The sequence below is a fragment of the Rhipicephalus microplus genome, chromosome 6, assembly GCF_043290135.1.
Source record: "Rhipicephalus microplus isolate Deutch F79 chromosome 6, USDA_Rmic, whole genome shotgun sequence".
NCBI classification, from domain to species: domain Eukaryota; kingdom Metazoa; phylum Arthropoda; class Arachnida; order Ixodida; family Ixodidae; genus Rhipicephalus; species Rhipicephalus microplus.
Genome location: NC_134705.1, coordinates 91,438,168 through 91,458,544, shown reverse-complemented (window position 1 = coordinate 91,458,544; position 20,377 = coordinate 91,438,168). Strand labels below are relative to the sequence as shown.

Below are 20,377 nucleotides of genomic sequence, written 5' to 3'. Positions count from 1 at the left end.
CCAATGCAGCTTCAGACGGACGTCGCGGTGGCTTGGGTCGATTATCATGCATTTGAGGCCTTTCACAGTCAATTGCGGATCAGCTAAAAGTTTCTTTACACTCTCAGTGCTTCGGCACGTCACTGCCCACACGTGGTTCATTTGATAATCGCCGAGCGCAAGAACCTCGGTGGGCTGAACACGTCGAAAGAGTGGCTCGCGAAAGTCTTCCGCGTGATAAGGTCTTCCTTTTACATCCGCATGCAGAAAAACAGTGTTCTGAACCACATACCCAGTCGGCAGAGGGGGCAAAATAACAGCATAATCCTGGGGCATTTCAATCCTGGAACCGCGGCTAAACTGAGCCGCCGATGCCGCTCCAACGGAGCTCATGATACACACGTCCGCACGCTTTCGCAACCGGAAGTGGACCACTCGGCCACGACTGCACGCCTACCAAGCGCCACCTATTTTTAAAACGCTCCTTATGAATTCATTTGTCAGACTGTGATATATATATATATATATATATATATATATATATATATATATATATATATATATATATATATATATATATATATATATATATATATATATATATATATATATATATATATATATATATATATATATAACGTAAGAAGGTAGCGATGGTTAGGAGTTAGAAGTAGATGAGGAAGAAGTGAGAGTAGAATAAACATGGCGTATGAGCCAGGCCACGTCACCCATTCATCATAGCGTCACACGAGTCGACAAGATGAAGACCTGCCAACCCCCTCATCAGTCACTCATCATCTACGCAGTTCTCCGCATGACACCCTGAGCATACATGAACTAGGGTACAAGCGCCTAGCATTACGCATCGACCAGCATCATGTCAAAAGCATCCACTGACCTTCCCATACGCAAGTACACCGGAGCAACGGAAGATTGACCCGTACAAGACTGGTTCGACCTGTTCGAGCTCCACGCCACCGCTGCATCTTGGTCGGAACGGGAGATGGTTACAAACTTCAGCGACTACGTCACCGGTAAGGCATTTAAATTTTACCTTATCCACATATTACAGAACGACGAGTCTTGGCAAAAAATAAAAGAAGAAATGATCATCTGGTTTCAAGACTATAATGAAGTTTCAGTTACAACCAGCCATATTGATGCATTCAAATTCACTAATCACAGTCATACGCAGCCTTCACGCGTTCGAGCACAGAGCAGAAGTTTACAATTCCCGTCAGGCGAAGTCAGTCATCTGCTAATAGAAAGACATCCCAGCCGTTTTTCTACAAGGCCGAACCTTCCACCTGGTTTCCCATCTACACAAAAGTCACCAACGCTGACCTCTTCCATACAATACACAAATCAAGACAATATTCAAGCACCCAATGTACTTGACTCTTCATCTTGCTTACGTAAGCCACCACCTGGTTTTGTGCCAAGTAGCTCGTCTGGTGCTCGTCACTGTCATCGCACCCCTCAAGATATCGCCACATACGCAACTGACCCCCTGAAATATCGGCCAAATAACTTGTCAAGCCACTGCAATTCCGAAAACGATTGTACTTCAGGAACGCTTGGCTCAATTCTCCCGCAAAGAAACAAACCTACGAAATCGGAACCACGTCAAGCCATGTTTGCGGTGATGTTATTCTCAGGAACCGGACCAACCGAAAGTCGACAAGCTATGGAGTCACCATTCAATGCAAGTCTCTCCGATAAAAACGAAACTGTATCTACTGCTTTCCTTGACAGAAATAATGCTTTCATCCCACTCGTAACTAATGGTGGGACTACCGACAGCGTCTCCTTATTCAATGACGATGACCACCCGCAATTTTCTCAAAGCCATCACCAAACCAAGAAAATACGACGACGAACGAAAACTTCAACGGAAGCACACTCACAACATGAACAAGTTAAAAAATTAGCGACTTTGATACAAGGGCCATTTCAAGAAGTAGGACGTTTCCGGATGAAGGAACATCGCCACAGACGCTCTCTGCGCCTGCGGTTACATAGATGACAACACTACGGAAAGCGCATAGATGACAACACTACGGAAAGCGCTTAGAAAGACGCGGAAGCACTTCTTGCACGCCGCCAGCACACAGGCATCTAGCCGTCATTATCCCTCAACAAGCACGCATTCTAAATACAATGCGTCTGCCACAGCCACGACTCGAAATCCGATGCATGATACACCCAACTTTCCAACCATACAAGGACTCACAACCTTGTTCGTTTTTCGCTACTATCCAGGCTGTGTCATCATCATTTTCCACGTCGAATGCATGGTTATGCCATCGAGGACGCAACAGCCAGCCTCGTCCACTCGAGTTCTCTTAGATATGGCCGGACTGCTTCCCTCTGCTGTAGTTTTGTGCGAGTTAAGGAACTCTCTTTTGAATTAGAACTATGGTGCATTATGGTATTTTTCGCTCGCTTTAACACCCGTTTTTGTTGTTTTGTTAAGTGTCTGACGCGACTTCTTCCGGGGGAGGGGGAATCCTGTAACGTAAGAAGGTAGCGATGGTTAGGAGTTAGAAGTAGATGAGGAAGAAGCGACAGTAGAATAAACATGGCGTATGAGCCAGGCCACGTCACCCATTTATCATAGCATCACACACACACACACACACACACACACACACACACACACACACACACACACACACACACACACACACACACACACACACATATATATATATATATATATATATATATATATATATATAGTCTGTTAGATCTCATTATTATTTTGTAAAACACGAAAAACGAGCTTAAGTATGCACTTGTTTCCTTATATATATATATATATATATATATATATATATATATATATATATATATATATATATATATATATATATATATATAATATATATATATATATATATATATATATATATATATAATGAAGTCTTGGTATTCTTGGTTGTGACAGCATTTAATTGAGGAAAGACCTCGCAAACGAACGGGCAGAGCCAGTACACAGACGATGACGATGATGATGACCCAGAGTGGCAATGATGACAAAGAGACAAGCGGATGATGGTGATTGCGATCATGCAGGGATGAGAACGATGTAAGTAACAAATGCCCACACCAATTCCCCCCACGTGGAAGCGGACACCCTGGCCGCCATAAGTAAAAGTGACGGGGAACGTCGCGTGAAAGGTTTCATGCGACAAACGTGGACAATCTCTGTGCTGCGGTAGCGACGGTCTGTTGGGGCGACGAGTGGTATCACACGATAATAACCGGCGAAGTCAGTTCTAAAACAATGTATGGCCCGATGAAGTGTGGTTGGAATTTTTCACAGAGACCGTGAGTGCGAATAGGTGTCAAAAGCAGCACCTCATCACCAGGTTGGAAAGACAACGCGGTGGGATTCGTCATAGATAATCTTCCGCTCGTGCTGTCTCGCTTGAGTATTGATGCGAGCCTGATGGCGAGACTGGGCCAGGCGGGAAATCTATTCTTCGCTAGAAGACTGACATGAATTCCAATGGCTGCTGAAGAAGGAGACGTCGAGAAAGGTAGTCGGGGTGCGTCCGTACACGAGGTAAAACGGTGAGTAGCAAGTTGTTCGCTGAAGGGCAGTGTTGTAAGCGAGTGTCAGGAATGGTAAAAGAGTATCCCAGTTTTTGTGATCGGGTTCGACGTAAACGGCTATGATGTCTGCAAGGATTCGTTGAAATGTTTCTGTGAGACCCTTTGTCTGAGGGTGGAAGCTTGAAGCTGTCTTGTGAGTAGTTCCAGAAGCGCGCAGTACTTCATTTACCATTTGTGACAAGAACACTTTGCCGCGATCACTAAGCAGTACACGAGAAGCCCCATGACGCAGTAATATGGCGTGAAGAATAAAGTCTGCAACTACCACAGCTGAGCCTGTAATAACAGAGGAAGTCTCGGCGTAGCGTGTCAGGTGGTCAACGGCGGTCACTATCCTTCGTTTGCCAGCAGATGTGACGAGGAGAGGCCCGTAAAGGTCAACACCTACAACCTCGAAAGGCATTGAAGGGCACGGAAGTGGCTGTAGAGGTCCAGCAGGTGCAGACGTGGGGAGTTTACGACGCTGGCATGGGTAGCAGGAACCGACGTACCGAGCTACACTAGAAGAAAGGCCAGGCCAGTAATGACATCGAATGCAGTCAAGAGTTTTTTTAAAACCAAGATGACCAGCAGTCAAGTCGTCGTGGAAGGCTTCGAGCACCTGAAGTCGAAAAGAGCGTGGCAGTACAGGAACCCAGCGCTGACCGTCAGGGTGGTAGACGTGGCGGTAGAGAACCCCATTGTCCAGCTTGAAGTACAGGAGTTGACGACGGAGTAGCGCGTTTGGTGGATGAGAAACTCCCGAAAAGTGGTCCATCATGCGTCTGCAGTATGAATCGGACCGCTGGCGGGAGATAAATGCTGGCTAGTCGTCCGAAAAGGGTTGCGTTATTGATGCGAGCGTATGAACTTTGGTAGATGTGGCGGTTGAGTTCTCACCAACGCTCATATGGGTAGTTGGAAGCGGGCAACGAGATAAAGCATCGGCGTCTTGTTGTTTTCTGCCTGACTTGTAAGTTATGTCAAAGTCGTACTCCTGCAAGCGTAGTATCCACCGACCCAAGCGTCCGGACAAGTTCTTCAGTGTAGAAAGCCAGCATAAGGTATGGTGGTCCGTAACCGTTGTGAAGTGACGGCCGTGGAGATAGGGACGGAACTTCTGGACCGACCAAACCACAACCAAACACTCTTGCTCAGTTATAGTGTAGTTCTTTTCAGCAGGGGTGAGTACGCGACTGGCATATGCAACAACTTTCTCTAGGGAAGACTTGTCGCGTTGTAGAAGAACGGCTCCAATACCAAGGCCGCTAGCGTCGGTATGAAGGATAGTCGGTGCGGCTTCGTCAATGTGGCAGAGCAGAGGTTCAGACGTGAGTGCCCGCTTCAACAGCTCGAATGCCGTTTGACATTCTTGAGACCACAGAAAGGGGACGTTCGAAGCGAGTAGTTGGTGTAATGGAGCAGCAATAGAAGCGAAGTTCTGGATAAACCGGTGAAAATAGGAGGCGAGGCCAAGGAAACTGCGAAGCTCCTTTGGTTTTTCGGGACGCAGAAAGTGAAGGACTGCAGAAATCTTGTCATGGTCGGGCCGGATGCCATCTTTGCTAACGACATGCCCTAAGACCTTGATAGATTTGCTAGCGAAAGAGCATTTCTTAGTGTTTATCTGAAGCCCGGCACCGACAAGCACGTCAGAACTTGATTCAGTCGTTCTAGGTGCTCAGGAAACGTATACGAAAAGATTATAATGTCGTCCAGGTAGCAAAGGCAACTTTTACATTTCAGGCCGCGCAGCATGGTATCTATCATGCGCTCAAATGTCGCGGGTGCGTTTCAGAGCCCGAAAGGCATCACGTTGAATTCATATAGCCCGTCGGGGGTTGCAAACGCCGTTTTCTCCTTATCGTCTTCATGCATGGGGATCTGCCAGTACCCAGAACGCAAGTCGATGCTTGAAAAAAATTCCGTGCCTTGTAGAGAATCTAGGGCGTCGTCAATGCGTGGCATTGGGTACACGTACTCTCATGTGATCTTATTGAGCACCCGGTAGTCCACGCAAAAACGCACAGAGCCATCCTTTTTGCGGACCAAAACAATGGGAGACGACCAAGGACTAGATGAGGGACGGATGATTTCCCGTTTAAGCATGTCCGCAACGTTTTCTTCTATAATTTTTTCTTTCAGCTAGAGACACGCGGTAGGGTCGGCGGTGTACGATAGATGTCCCAACAGTTTGAATTAGATGTGCTGTAGTATTAGTGCGGCCCAGCTTAGACGAGCAAAAATCGAAAGAATTTTCATGTTTCTGTAACGATGCTAGCAGCTGCTGCCTCTGTGAATATGCGAATTCGCTGCTAATAACGGTAGTAAAGGCGGAGGAAGAAAGATGCTCTCCGAGGGAAGGTTCTTTGGATGCGATGGCCTGAAGTGGCGTGACAAACACAGGCTCGAAGTCGGCAATATGGGCCACAGTAGTGCCCTGTGGCAGTAAGATCTTCTCCGGCGTAGAGTTGACAGCGGTGACAAGTGCAGAGCCATTGCAAAAACGAGCGACACCGGACGGAAGAACTATACCTTTACGAACGCAAAGTGGTCACGGTGAGACCAATACATCCCCGTGATAGATGTCATTGGACGTAATGCTGATAATTTGCTCTTGTACTGGAGGCAGTTTGATGTCTTTCGCAGCGACCAGACGAAGTGGCTTGTGATTGTCGTCGTCAAGCATGTAGTCGGTGTCAGTGAGGTTAACGACGCGTTGTCCACAACAAATCGCCGCGGAAGCAGATAATAGAAAATCCCACCCTAAAATTAGTTGGAGAGAGCAGCGGGACAGGACAGCAAACTGGACATGATGGCGGATGCCGTCGATGAACACACGCACAGTACAAAACGCGGAAGGGCGATTGACGTTCCCCTGGGCAGCAACTAACATGGGGCCATCGTAAGGCGTCATTACTTTCCTTAAATGTTCACACAAATCAGCACGCATCACTGACAATGTCGCACCTGTGTGCACCAAAGCATCGACTCGCACTCCTTCCACTTTCACAGAAAGCGTGTTACACGGGCCTGAAAGAGGAATTTCAGTTCTGATTCCGACTGCAGTTTTTCCTCCACAAAGTGCATCACTTAGTTTCCCGAATGAATATCAGATGAGAATAAGGCGGGCTGAAGTGGAGAAGTGGAACGGCGGAAGGGCGAAGGCGAGCGGCGTCTCGTGTTTCGGCTGTTTCGTGGTGCAGTCGATGCTTGAGGAGATGGAGACCGGTGCGGGGGAGACGAATTACACCGACCTTGATAAGAAGCCCCAGTGTACGATTCCCGTGCGCGCACGTCGTTCCGACGCTCATCTTGCTGGCACTTTCGGCAGAAACTAGATATGTGGCCGCGATAGCCACAGTAGTAGCATACAGGGCGAGACGAGCGCCACTGCGGGAAATAGAAGGCATTCGGGGCACCTGAAGATAGTGCGGTCAGGTGGGCCAGAGGGTCAGGGAGCACGGAATGGTAGTTTACCGAGGGAGCGGCAGCAACTGATGCTTAGGATGGACGCAGCAATGTCGCGTGGGCGTCGCTGGGAGGCACGGCAGCAACTTCAGGGTACGTGGGTATGGGGCGTGAAGCAGGTGGCTGTACGGGCGCAACGCCGGTCAGCGACGTAAGTTCCTCCCTGGCGATGTCACGCAAGGGCACTCCCGAAGACTGTGTAGGACACGGTGTAGGAGGTGTGAAGCCCATAGACCGCAATTCTTCAGGTATAATGTCCCGGATGAGGTCACGCAAGTGGCCATGAGACGTAGAGTGGTGGTCGTCAATGTCTGGTTGGAGGCGAACAGAGTCCAGCGTATCAAGGCGCTGGCATGTCGTCACAACATCAGCGATGGTAGCTGGGTTTTGGACAGCAAGTGCATTAAAGGCAACAGGCCTAATGCCTTTCAATATGTGGCGCACTTTGTCCGATTCCGGCATGGATTGATTGACACGCCGGCACAGTGCGAGGACATCCTCGATGTATGAAGTGTAGGATTCACCGGGATGTTGCCGGCGAGTATCAAGTGTCCTCTTCGTGACGGCGGATCGAATGTCCCGGGTGCCAAAAACGTGTCGCAGCTGCTGCTGGAAGGTAGCCCAGTCGGGTAGGTCAATGACGTGGTTAAATTACCATGTCTTTGCGACTCCGGTCAGATAAAAAGGGACGTAACGCAGTTTGGCGGCCTCGTCCCACCGATTAGCGACACTTACGCGGTCGTAGTCGTCGAGCCAGTCTTCTACGTCTTCTCCACGAAGACCAGCAAAGAGCGGGGGTTCCCACTGATGTCCGTGTATGTAAATAGGAGGGGCAACTTGTGTCGGTGCGTGGTTGATGACCAGCTCCGGTAGGCTCGGCCTGGGACATGCTGCCTGACAGTGGGCGCAATGGGCGGCCTGAACGAAGCTCCAGCGGGTAGAGCGGGCTGCGGGAGGTAAGAGGACCGAAAATCCACCTCCACCACGTATGAAGTCTTGGTAGTCTTGGTTATGACAGCGTTTAATTGAGGAAAGACCTCGCAAACGAACGGGCAGAGCCAGTACACAGATGATGACGATGATGATGATCCAGAGTGGCAATGAGGACAAAGAGACAAGCGGATGATGGTGATTGTGATCGTGCAGGGATGAGGACGATGTAAGAAATGCCCAGAATATATATATATATATATATATATATATATATATATATATATATATATATATATATATATATATATATATATATATATATTGTAGCGAAGTCTCCGAACTCTGAAATGTGTCGAACTCTTGAGTACCTCCTAGTGGGGCTACCCAATAAGGACGCCGCTCGCGCTGAGAGCCCGTGCTTGGCCGTGACTGTCGCCATTGTATATTCTCGCTCGTTGCCAGCTAATAAACGCCTTAACAATTTGGTGGAGGTGCTGGGTACGTGATCGTAGCTCCAAAGGCATAGACGGGGATTGCAGCACTCTCCAGCAAGAGCGGCAGAAGAGTATTCGTGATGGCTCCACCATTTCTGAGCCCACGTTCTTTCCTGGTGAGCTTGTATGGCTCTCGATCCCGACCTCTGTAGCTGCCCTCCCTTTCAAGCTACTTCCCAAATACGAAGGCCCCTACCGTGTCATCGAGCGCACCTCACCAATCAACTATCTGATCGAACCCGTTGAACAATCTTCGGACATGCGCCGCCGTGGGCGAGACATCGTCAACGTAGAGCGCCTGAAGGCTTATTAAGACCCGCTCATAGTAACAATCTGTTAGGTCGCCAGGCGGCTCCCTCTTCGACCCCGAGGTAATTGTAGCGAAGTCTCCGAACTCTGAAATGGGTCGAACTCTTGAGTACCTTCTAGTGGGGCTACCCAAAAAGGACGTCGCCCGCGCTGAGAGCCCGTGCTTGGCCGTGACTGTCGCCATTGTATATTCTCGCTCGTTGTCGGCTAATAAACGCCCTAACAATATATATATATATATATATATATATATATATATATATATATATATATATATATATATATATATATATATATATATATATATATATATACATGATTTACCATGATTTACCACATCGAACAAAACTTGGTGTTCAACACAATTAAGGGCTTTTTATATCAGTCTGTAATATGGCAATTTATTCATCGGATTCATCAGATAAATCTAGAACGCTGCGCGCTATATGAATATTTAAGGCGTTGAAGTGCCTGTTGATGCCGTACGTGTGCCGAGGTCCCACGATGTCCTGTATCACTGCCTGTAATCTTCGAGCTAATACCTTCATGTAAATTTTACGGTGTACATTGGTTAGGGCTACGGAACGATACGCTGAGACAGGTTTCAGTTTATGTATACACGCTCTGTTTTCGGTATGAGAGCGGTGTGGGATATCCTGTATTATGGTGGCAAAGTAATTATTTTTTATAGGCTTCATTAAATATTCCTGTAAAAATAGGGCTGATTTCATGCTTAAACTATACTTATAAACGGCGGCTGTGAAACCGTCCGGACCGGGCGACTTGCCTGGGTTTAACTTGTCTATGGCGTCTTCTACTTCGGCCACATGCAGTTGTTACACGCTCCAAGCTTTCTTTTCTCATCCTGACGGGGTCAAAATAGCCTGAAGTCATTCTGGAAGCTTTCAAAATTTGCGTCGTGCAATGCAAACAACTCGCGATAATGGTCCGTGAAAGCTCATGTGATGCCTTCAGTATCAGTTATTACGGTGCCGCCCCCCTCTATCTCGCGTACGCAGTTTCTCTCACCACGGGCTTTTTCCAAGCCTAGAGCGCATTTCGACAGCATTTCACCTGCCGCGGTGTTATCCGCCCTTGGCTTCACCGAAACAGCCCGATAGCGGTCTTCATTTAACAGCTCTAACTTTTGTTTTACTTTTCCAATATCTTCACTCCACTTTGCCAGGGCTCGGTATTCCTGCTTGAGTAACTTGTAAAGTAGCACCCTCAACTCAGTCTCCTTTTTTACATCGTACCGAATGCCCGTAGCCCTGCTTGTTGCTTTAATTTTTTGCTTTTCTTTGGAAAGTTCCCACTGTTACCAAAGGTGAATCTTTTCGCTGAGGCTTGTTTTGCTAATTTCTTCTTTCACTGCCTGATTAGAAATATCATGCTGCAGAAAGTTATTATTTCTTTTCCACAGTTCCCAATACAATGACTTAATTCACTTCGAAATTCCGACAGAGCCGAGGACTAGGCAGTGATCAGAAAAACACAGAGGTGTGACATTATAACTTGTGCATTCCGGTAGGATGTCGACACAGACGTAAATGCGGTCAAGTCTTGAATGGTTAGGGCCTTCAAATCGTGTGTACTTGACCGCACTTGTACCTGTGACACACTCCGCTACATTTTCGACGTACAATTTTGCGACAACACTAGCAAAGTGGTTGGTACTCTTATCTTTGTAACCCCGAGTACTGGTTTTGTCGTGTGCGCTCAGTCACCAGCATTACTAGTTTATTTTCTGCACAGACCTGTTGTTCAAGACAGAAAAAAAAACAGCGCCCTTTCTTCTACCTTGTTGAACGCGTAAACGCACACGACTCGCCACTCGGTGTTATTCAGGGCGAAGTCTACATCGGCCTGCTTCGAACGAAAAATGGGCTTCACCTTAAGGCCAGGCAACTTTTTAACAAAAGGTACTATCGGCGTCAAATGGAACCCGAACAGCGGAGCGCGTGTTTCAAGCATTAGAAACAGTATAGTGTTGACCGTCCAGTCATCACCATCGACAGGCGTGCACATCCGGTTTGGCAGCACTGCGTGATCCCCCTACAGTGCGTTATCTCCGTTTCTGCTCCAGTTTTCGTGTGGTGGTAATGATGGCCATCGTGGGCGTGCCGAGCGCTTTTGATCGTATCACTCGCAATTCCTTGCATTTACTTCAGCGTCGCAGTGCAATCGGTGACTTGGCACGAGAAAAAAAATAAATCGGTTTGCAGTTGATTTTCAAACGATCGTCGCGTCTCGTTCGCCAGCGCTGCTTCACCTGCATCCCTGTTTCAGAGACCGACCCGAAAACGCGTCACTTTACATGTAAATGCTGAGTGTTTCTTCGGGACAGAGAGCGTAAATTGTTTCGCTTTACCCGCGCGAAGTGAAATAGCGTGAACTTGTGAGCATTATGAACAAACTTTTGTCTACTATAAATAGAATTAGCCAGGAATTTTAAGATGATGACTCCGTGATGACTAACCGTGCTACAATATTTGCCTTCGGCTGCAGTACTTCAACCTCTGTTTTTTTATTTTGTTCTATTCAAATAGCATACCTGGAACACAAGCAGAAATATCGCATTATAGCGGGATCGCGCAGTGTTGCCACACCGGTTGTGCGGGCTTGCCTGTGCCAATGAATAGTCGACGGCCCGCACTATGCCATATATAAGGCTTGTGCCACGTGCTGCGCTGTTCGTGTTTCATTTGATGCCGACAGTACGCAGCCAGCCGATGTGCCCACCACGTGGCTGACTACAACGAAATACTTTGACGCAAAACGTTGTACCATGCGGCCGGTCTCTGCATCGCCATCGACTTTGGTTTTCTGTACCGCTAGCACGTCAATGTCACGCTCCGTTACGAGATGGTAAAGCTGGCTTTGTTTTTTTTACTTGACAGTCCTGTGACGTTAAGGTTGGCGACATTCAACGGAAATGCAGGGGCCGTTTTGACGACAAGAAAGGAGACCAGCACCATTGCGCTCACCCTTCGCGTATAGTCCATGGCTAGACCGGACCATCGCCGGTTGTGCCGCCCGGCGGAGTTGTTGACTGCCCGGCTGGCTCGACGTTGCCGCCGAGATTATCGGCTGGAAAGGTGGGACGCGGTGCAATAGACGGCCGTAGTCCTTGCAAAGTCTTTGCTGGCGGTTCCTCGAGCCCAGGCGTGGTCATTTAAGCACTCTCATGGCTGGCCGGGGGGTGGGGACGCTTGGAAGCCGTGGCGACGTTGGTCGGTGCTTGAACGCCACTTTTCTCCAGCGGTGGCTCGTTGGAATTCTTGTGCTCTCCGACCTTGGGCTCTGGTGAGGGGGCTTTCACCGTCACCACGGAGTACGTGGACGTGTCGCCCGCCGCTTCTGGGATGGTTGGTGTGTCACCCTGACCAATGTCGACTCCTAAAGCCGCAGGCAGAACCTGTGCCGCCGTTTGGTTGACAGACCCTGCCGAGTCGCCATGCGCTTCTTGGTCCGCCGGGGCTTTCCTTCTCGTCGCTTCACTGCAGCAAGGCGCCAACGAGTCTCGAGGTCCGGCCTGCTTTGTAGCCTCGTCGGTGCCCCAAGCCGCCTCCTCTGCCTTGGCAACATCCATCATTTCGTCTCGGTGGTCCGGCTTTGTCTGCCCTGTCGCCGACGCGTCGGTGCCTACGCAGTCCGGGCACGCATGCCCATAACGTGTGCACTAGGAGCACCGGGGCACCTTGCAGTTCCGGCGGACGTGTCTCGTGCCATGATATTGTAGGCACTGCATGGATCGCCTGGGCTCCACAACGAGGACACACTCCGCTCCAACACGGACCTGGTGGGGAAGATTTTCTACTTTGTATCCAGGCTTCCATTTCCGCAGGACGGTTGTTGTGGTTGAACCGTTTTCCTTCCTACTTTGGACCCGCCAACGCCATCGAGTCCCCTCGGTGACGTTGCCAATGGCCGCAAAGGCTGTCCGAATATGTTCGTCTTTGACGCCGTGAAGCATTCAGTGGAGGCGAAGCTTCACCTGCAGAACCCCTCCACTGCGCCACTCTGCTGCACTCTAGTTACGTGGGAAAATTTGCAGTAAGGAAGTGCGCACTAATACAAACGAAAATAAAAATAGCAGAGCGTGTTTTCGATCCACGGACCTCTGGGCCCAGCGTGCTTCCACTGCGCCACTCTGCTGAATGTATACAATTACCCGAACATACAAGGAGCTCAGCAGTGTAGCTTTAACAAAAAAGAAAAGAAAGAAAGAAGCAGTAGAGGCGAAACACAATCGTGCAATGGAAGCGTGCTAAACTCATAACACAGACGATCGTGCATTGAAACGGTACTTTGCTTTATTTTTCCTTCATTTACTCTTGAATGATTCATTCGCATTTACCCACTGGTGTGTTCTTCTATGCACTGAAAAGACGCCATCACAAGCTTGTTTTGGGCATTGGACGACCCACTCGTTACACAGTTCACATTGGGTGACGCCTGGCTGCTGTTTTGCTGTTTTAAAACGCTTTGTTACTCATACGAACGCATTTTATTTAACCACATCAAGCCTGCGTAAGGCAAGTTTGGAACAAAGTTTCAATTAATCCCCGGCGTGACACTGTGGTAGAATACTATAGCCTAGGACGTAGCGGACTCGTGTTGAAATCTCGTGGTGTCCTTGGTGTTTTCAATTAATAAGATTGCTTTCTTCTTATCTCATGGGACAGCGGTTGCGGACACCGGCGACGGCGGACAACTACGGTGCACGTGACCGTCATTGTGATCTATGTACAGCTATCGCTGAACTACTGCTGAAGTTTATTTTATTTATTGCTTGGCGTTTTACCTCGTAATGTCATTTATTTAGGGAATCAACACGTATTGCTTTCTTCGTGGATCCCTACACTTCATGTGCTTGTGAAAACGACTCCTTGTCATTTCATTCGATAACCGAGGACTGACCTTGACCATTGACAATATGCGTATACCTTTGGTGCTACGGGTCTGCGTTTCAGCCATAGGAACAAGTTTGATGCCGTTCGCAGTTATCTTCATGAAACAAAATGAATGCGCCGTTAAATTCCTATTTGTATATATATTATCATAGTATAAATAAGCAAGTACACAACATAAGCTTCAAGCACGTTCGATGCTACTGTAGCTTACATTCAAGATAAAGACTATACTGTCTGGTCAGAATGACAAAAAGTAAATATCGCCCCCTTTCCGTTTTTAAGTACGTTCTTTCCTCTTGATCTTAGGATTGTCGATTACTTGAAAGGGCTAAAAACTTATATAACCAATTCTGGCCAGTCCCCCTGATTGGGTATAAGCCATAGTTGAGGCATCACCATCATCCTCGTTGTAGGTACATTTTCCTGTCTAAAACTGCAACACAAGTCAGGAGCGTAGCCAGATATCTTCTTGGGCAGTGGGAAGGGGAGGCAGGGTGAGTGGCTGTGTTCAACCACCTTTTATGAATGTTAGTGTGTGCGCTTGTAATTATGAGTTTACTCATATACTCATACTGCAGACTGCAGACTTACCTTAATATATTGGAGAGCTGGCTCAATGGCAACAGCTTTTTACTTAATCCGAGTAAATGTGCCCTCCTTGTTTTCCCGCTGCAATACCCTGTGAACATCTCTCTGTCTTACCATCATGAGGATATACCACAGGTGGAATCTGTTAAATACCTTGGAGTAATTTATCACACATCGCTCAACTGGAGATCTCATATCGAATATATCGCCGGAAAAGGGGTGCGGGCCATTGGCATATTACGTAGGCTAAGTAACTACCGCATAGGTATGAGAAGAGACACATTATTAATGATATATCGCATGTATGTTCGTCCCATTTTGGAATTTGGTTGTGTGCTTTTCTCTGGAGTTCCAGCTTACAAGTTGCGGCCTCTAATTCTTCTGGAAAGAGAAGCTTTGCGCTTATGCCTTGGCCTTCCCAAAACAGTCGCCAACAATTTGTTATATCTCGAATCGAGGGTCCCTACGCTTTCTTTTCGAATTCGCCTTCTGACTGTTCAGACATTCTTAAGAATTTATGAATCACCACTACGACATTCAGAAACAGCCTTTATTTCCACCCCGGAATCATTTTTTGCTGCTAGATGGCCGCGATTTCACACGCCACAAATTATATTTGTGCAAAATTTACTGGAGCCTCTAAACGTACGTATATGCGACATCATGCCGAGTCGTTATAATTCAGCCCCGGTGGAAATTCAATTCGACGACATTTTTCCTAATAATGCCAAATTACTTCCCCATAATATTTTGGATGGTTTACTCCAAGATCACCTGCGCCGTATTACAACGAACGTTATTATTGCTACTGACGCATCGCAATACGACGAAAAGTCAGGGGTTGGTATTTTCAGCCCGATTTTAAATTGGATTTATTCCCTTCGACTACCCGATTTCATACCCATTTTTGTGGCTGAGTTTCTGGCAGTAGTGCTCGCCTTACGCAAGTTAGATACAGCAATTACATCAGCTGTCATAATAACAGATTCCTATCTATTTGTGCGGCACTTTCTGTTGGTGCTGATAATCACGTAACAAAGACGTTCCGTGCACTAGTACCTGCGCATTTAAGAAAAGTGCGATTAGTTTGGGTGCCTGGACATAAAGGTTTGTTTCTTAATGAAATAGCAGATTCCTTAGCTAAGTCGTCAATCAGAGAACCAATTCTACCGCTCTGTCCATCATCCGCTTATGTGACTGCTGCTCGATTCCGCAGACGTACGCTTATGCAAGTCTTTAAAGGTTCAGAACTAACGAACTCTACAGAATATCGCCATTTATTATATCCCTGGCGAAGAGACTTTTGCCGCAGTTGAAAACAAGAAGTAGCTATCACAAGGCTGCGTTGCCGGGTACCAAATCTAAATTTCTATAAAACAGGTCTGCTCAGGCACCTTCGCCACTGTGTGCATTCTGTGATGAACTGGAAACAATAGACCATTTCTTTTTGACCTGCAGGCGGTTTAACACATCACGAAAAACCCTATTAGAAATACCTTTGCGTGACATTGGTATGGACTTATCTCTGCCTGTCATTTTGTCTTTTGGAGCTTCCATTTCTGGTTTCTGTAATGGCACAGTATGCGCGGCCGTCCGGGACTATATTGATGAAACTAAAAGGTTGACTAGTTAACCAGTTTCATTATCTTAACATGTTCACCTAATTATATACGTATAAAATCAGATTATATCTCTATTCTAAGAATAAATTTGTTTATGTAAATATTTGTATGCATTACATTAAGCACCACACTTGCCTATAGGCTATCGGTAATATTTCTGTTATAGCTCCATCATTCTAAATCTGAACAGTAAATTTTAAAGCCACTCGATTCTTGGCCGATCCCCCACAGTGGGTATGCGCCACTAACAATAGGAGAACAACAACAACAACTACTCATACACACGCAGAACAGAAAAACTTCAGTGGGGTGGGTGGTTTGAACCCTCCCTACACCCCAGGTAGGCCGGTGGCTGGGAATGAAGTGACTAGTTACTATCAAGTGTATTCTTCGTTCATACAAGAAGTACCCATATAAAGGGGACAGTTTTAAGTGAACGCGACTTACTTAACTGCATACGCTGCATTGTTACAGCAACAACTTTCATGCAGATGGCGTGACGAGTTTTTATCTATTTCATACGGAACGCCTGTAATAACAGCGACCGGTTCACGTCCTTTATATGCGTGAAGGACACCGGTCTACGCAGGGTGAGATCGCTATGCGCTCCAGTGTCAAACAGCTGCTACATGTCAGCCTCCTTGTACTGAGCAGAGTGGCGCAGTGGACAACCAATTGTTTACTTTGTAAAACACCTGAGACAATAGACCATGTGTTTATTCCTTGCTGGGACGCTGTCTTTCATTGGGACATCCTTCAAAGAACATTGAAAAAATTGCCCGCAGCTTCCCTCGCGAGAACACTGAGGAGGATGCGGAGCATATAATTGGTTAACGGGGTGTTAAAGTGCGACTTACTTGGGTCGATGGCTAAATTGGTTAACGTGGTTGTGAAATGGGGTGTTAAATTGCGACTTACTTGGGTCGATGGCTAAATTGGTTAACGTGGTTGTAGGAGGGGGTGTTAAATGAGTGAACACGTACACACGTATGCGAAAGGGCAGCGCTGGTCGAAGGGACGTCGATCATTGTGTTTGTGGATTCGTTGGAATTCATTTCACCGCGACCTTGGACGTCGACGCGCCGTACAAACCAACCGACGAGCGGCAACTGAGCGAGCGAGCGCCGACCTTGAGTATATATACAGCACGACGGCGCATGCACTGTCAGCTGTTGAATGTTCTCGAAGCGCGACGCCACATGCGCGTCCACTGGAGAATCAGGAGAACTGTAGATGTCGAACGCGGTGTGTAGAGGAGGAAGGGTGCACAGATGGTAGAGGAGTGAAGCGCGCGCGGTGTGTAGAGGAGGAAGGGATGCACAGATGGTGGAAGAGTGGGCGACGGCGCGACGGCGCATGCGCGCGCGTCAGCTGTCGAATGTTCGAGAAGCGGTGCGGACGGCGCACTACAAGGCGCGAGTATAAGATGCTCCGCATCTAAAAGATCTCCCCATTACAAGCCATGGCATTCGTTTTCTCTGTGTGGATGAGGACGACGGTATACCATATGACATGGTTATTTTAATTAGCCTTCACTGCATCTGGCAGACCACTATGGCTTACAGACATCTTGACCAGAACATACGTCTTGTCCGGGAGAACTTCATTGCAATTATGCGGTATATCACTGAGGTGTATAAACAAGAAGAAGAACCTCCCAGCTGGCTAACAATGTTAGAGAAATCGTGCAACCTGAAATAATTTTAATGTGAGCACTTCGGATCAAATATTGGTCCAAGTGTATTTTATCATTCATGTTTCTCTGTGAACACCTGTAAAGAAAAACAGGTAATAAAGAAAAAAAAAGAGCAGAGTGGCGCAGTGGAAGCGCGCTGGGCCCATAACCCAGAGGTCCGTGGATCGAAACCACGCTCTGCTAGATTTTTTTTTTGTTGCTCGCACACGATATTTTTACCTTTCATCAAGACGCCATAACTGCACATCTTTTTCGGACATGCTCTTTGATGCGTTGTTCTTGTGTTGAAAGCATTGGCTCTGGCCTTCTCTCTCTCGCTTTTTTCTCTTCAGTTTAAGAAAGAATTCGTTGCACTGGTAAACACAGTGTGTTTTTTTAACGAAAAAATGCATATTTTGCAAGGGCATTCTGTTACCCCCTGGTATTCTGTTGTCAGACTGCTGTCGTTTTCGCATACTACCTCTATGCCACTCCCTTCCCCTTTAAAAATCAGTTACCAGCTACACCAGTTCGTGCACAACTTGTACAAACTCCATAAAATGCGCAACGTAGCAGGAACAACTCGGCAAAGCAATTCATTAGTTGCGATACCTTCCCATTCATACGCCCGCATCACCATTGAATTAAGAGTGTTAGATACCACACGAAAAAAATATCCAGCGCAGTCGACAGGATTCGAACCTGTGCGGGGAGACCCCAATGGATTTCTAGTCCATCGCCTTAACCACTCGGCCACGACTGCACGCCAACCGAGCGCCATCTATATTTAAAAGGCTCCTTATTGAATACGCATGGCAACCTCGTTCAGTTTCTTATTCTCATTGCAATCAGTGCAGAAGCGGCACGGGTAGAGAGAAGGTTGTGCTTCTGCCACCCTTTCCCCCGTCATACATTGATTAATTTATATCTGGGGTTAAACGTCCCAAAACCAACATATGATTATGAGAGACGCCGTAGTGGAGGACTCCGGAAATTTCGACAACCTAGGGTTTTTTAACGTGCACCTAAATCTGAGCACGCGGGCCTACAACATTTCCGCCTCCATCGCAAATGCAGCCGCCACAGCCGGGATTCGATCCCGTGACCTGCGGGCCAGCAGCCGAGTACCTTAGCCACTAGACCAGTCATACATTGAAACCCCGTTTACATAGGTACGCCGCGTTTCTTTCTCTCAGTCGGTGTGGTGTATTCAAGGTCGCCTTCAACGGTTCATCGTAATGATTGAACGTCAGACAACTTTAAGATGATTCTTTAGTAAATGGAATCCCAATGGGACCGCACTATAGAAGCTTGGAGGTTTTGCGGCGGCAAATGCATAAAACCAGTCTTAAGCTGATAATTTGATATGTCACACTGACATGACCTTGATTGAAGAAACAGCGCTAGAACAGGACAGAAATGAGAAGATACAAACAAGGCGCTGACTAAAAACATTGTATTATTGCGTGTGCATGTCGATATATACAAGAAAGTACAATCACTGAGCGCTTTGAGGAACATGTTATCATTGAAACATGCAGACTGAAACTTTCGAGAGGTTCTTCGTTTTATTTTTCTCGAAGCGATAGCAAAGCTAAGCTGACACAATGATCTCCGCTTTCCTGGATGCATATGACCTCAACAATTTCCCGTTGGTGTTGCTCAGCGTAATTGCATAGAATATCGCAATCATTGAAGACTGCTTCACAATCACAATTTTTGCAGTGGTCGGCAAGGTGGCTACTCACCGACCCTTTTAGCGATTATGGATGTTCACGTAACCTTTATTTGTGCAGCGGCTCCTTTGGCCGATGTCACAGCTTCCGTTACTGGGGGAATATTTTACAAAACCTTCCCTCGACATTTAAGGAAATGTTGCTAGCGCTTCTTTTCGCAACAAGGTTCTGCCTGATTACCGTCAGTCTTCTTGAAGAGGCCACAAAGCTTGTGAGGTGCACTGGAAACGTCTTTGACACCGGATTTTTGTGACACTTTCTTTAGATCATTGCGCGTCACTTTATAAACATATGGAAAGACCCGGATGCCTTTGTTAAAACGATATTTTTATTTTTTTACTCTAGCTCTTTGAGCGGATACTTGACGACAAGGTCTTCAGTTATGTGCTTTTTTTTAACTGTCACATTGACAAAAAGCGACACGGTGTTATGTAAATAAGGAAATGAGTTATTATTATCCACTGGACTCTGGAGTCAGGACGCTACCAGGTACACCTCAAAAGAGCAGAGTAAAAGAAAAGTTATTTTCCAAGGCACCGGTGAGATTCGAACTCACGATCTCCTGTTTACTAGACAAGCGCTATAACCAACTAAGCCACGGCGCCCATGCCTTTCGCTGCAGGCGGAACCCACTGTTGAAGCACGGAGATTTTGGAAGATGACCTACCTCAGGCGCGTGATCCGAATGAAAAAGCAGGGTGGTAGCTATATTGACACCTAAATACATTATGTGGATCACGCATGATATGCGCCGCGTGTGTCCACAAGACAGTTAGTAATTTGATTTCACTTTTCTTTGACGCATATGTGACCCCTTCCTTTTTTTCTGTATTTGGTTCATAACACATAGCCCAAACAACACTGATGTTAAAACCATCCCATGTACAACATATATACGGTGACATTTTTAATAAATGAACCGGTATGGTGCCTGTATCGTCGGATCAAAATTTGGGAAATGTGACCAGCCGCTGTACGACAAGCCAGTCTTGTATGAACCACAAAGCAGTCTTGTGGTTCCGGTGCCGCTTTGTGAATTCCAACAAAGCGATGA

General features: G+C 47.0%; 3 non-coding genes across 3 annotated transcripts; 1 reads left to right on the top strand and 2 right to left on the bottom strand.

Moving 5' to 3' along the window:
• Positions 1–17,719: 17,719 nt before the first annotated feature.
• TRNAM-CAU (transfer RNA methionine (anticodon CAU)) lies at positions 17,720–17,791 on the top strand. The gene has a single exon. It is a non-coding gene; the product is annotated as a tRNA-Met (tRNA).
• Positions 17,792–18,268: 477 nt separating this feature from the next.
• On the bottom strand, positions 18,269–18,350 carry TRNAS-AGA (transfer RNA serine (anticodon AGA)). The gene has a single exon. It is a non-coding gene; the product is annotated as a tRNA-Ser (tRNA).
• A 1,504-nt stretch (positions 18,351–19,854) lies between these two features.
• TRNAT-AGU (transfer RNA threonine (anticodon AGU)) lies at positions 19,855–19,928 on the bottom strand. Its single transcript has one exon. It is a non-coding gene; the product is annotated as a tRNA-Thr (tRNA).
• Positions 19,929–20,377: the final 449 nt, after the last annotated feature.